Source organism: Limulus polyphemus, unplaced genomic scaffold (genome assembly GCF_000517525.1).
Source record: "Limulus polyphemus unplaced genomic scaffold, Limulus_polyphemus-2.1.2 Scaffold1675, whole genome shotgun sequence".
Taxonomy (NCBI): domain Eukaryota; kingdom Metazoa; phylum Arthropoda; class Merostomata; order Xiphosura; family Limulidae; genus Limulus; species Limulus polyphemus.
In genome coordinates, this window is record NW_013667285.1 from 71,033 (window position 1) to 72,850 (window position 1,818).

The following is a 1,818-nucleotide window of genomic DNA, read 5'->3' on the forward strand; positions in this document are numbered from 1 at the left end:
TATTTTTGTGGCACAACTTGTAGCTAAGTGAAATGATTTTAGATGAAAGTAAATATAACTACGTACCAAAAGATTCCAGATAACATAGTATTTTTGTGGCACAACTTGTAGCTAAGTGAAATGATTTTAGATGAAAGTAAATATAACTACGTACCAAAAGATTCCAGATAACATAGTATTTCTGTGGCATAACTTGTAGCTAAGTGAAATGATTTTAGATGAAAGTAAATATAACTACGTACCAAAAATTCCAGATAACACAGTATTTCTATGGCATAACTTGTAGCTAAGTGAAATGATTTTAGATGAAAGTAAATATAACTATGGTCTCCCACCATACTGTTAGTTTCATTAACGCCAATGCCCATCCAACTCATCATTGATAATGTATCTTATACTGTATTAACCTACACGGTTTTAGTGATTGTTTCTGTAGTACCATCTTCAATTTTCAATCATTTATAGACCGCATTTTGAATATTTATTTTAGATGTGCTGATGTAACGTATCATGATAGTTGAACACTTTTTCGTTGTTATGTCGGTGGATTTGTCAATAATCAAACTGAATGTACTGTTTCCAATGTCAAGAAATACTTCTTCGTGTAAATTTGGACCAAATGCATTTATATTAGGCCGTACATTTATAAAGATGAATCTGTATCCTTTGCAAAGAAAATTCAGTATTAATCAATTTATCTGTAAAATGGCGAATCGTCAGACTAGTAAAGTGTTCGGCTACATATGTAGCTATTTGTAATTCATAGGTTTTTAACTGATGTAGCCATTTGTATATTAGTTGTAGTTTCGGTCTCCTGGGAGATATTTACTGCTAATACTGACAACTTGAAATGGCAAGTTTTGCTTGGCTTATTTTTTATGTATTGCAGTTTTGAGGCCTTTGTAAATAACACTAACCTCCTTTCTCAACCACTGACTTAAAACTAACGAATGGTTCATGATCGTGATTTAGATATTCCCTAAACACAACTTTTCAAGCGTTTAGGGCTGTAAATGAAAATATTGGAAACTTACTGAGATGATATTAAAAATAACATTTTATACACATTTACATTCTCGCTAGTGATCTTATTAAATGTTGCATATGACTTTAACTTGCCTTCTAAATTAATTAATTAATCAAGTGCTTCCGTTAAGAAGCTCTGGTAAGTTGTACAAAAACATAATATATGAAGACAAGGTAAATATCTAAAACACACACACACACTTGGGATTTCAGTAACGAACCACCAAAACGAGTAAGACTGGTTAGACGTGAGGTCGTGCATATTTTTATAAAATTAACCACGATGGCCCCTCACTTGCTGGTGAATGAAAAAATAACGCTAGTGTTGGATTGTTGGAAACGGAAACCGCAAACTTTGACCTCGATGCTCTTATCAGTTCAAAGTTGTTTCTGTGAATCAAACTTCTTCATAGATTGTGTGACTTCCAGCAAATCTGACAAACTCGTGCAATTGAAAAAAAAAAACCTAAAATAACAGAAAATGTTTAATAGAAATCATAAAGAAAAACGAACCTTGTTATATCGTGTTCCAGACTCGATCAATGAACTTCAAAAAAAAAAAGAACGTTCGGAAATACATTTACTGGAAATGTTATCTTTTTAAATTTGGTAGATAATAAAATATAATGAATCCAACGATTGGCAAGGCCTAGTGGCAACTTCGTAGTCGAAGGGCTGCGATTTCACGGTTTGTTTGTTTGTTATAGATTTCGCTCAAAGCTGCACGAGGGCTATCTGCGCTAGCCGTCCCTAATTTAGCAGTGTAAGACTAGAGGGAAGGCAGCTAGTCAT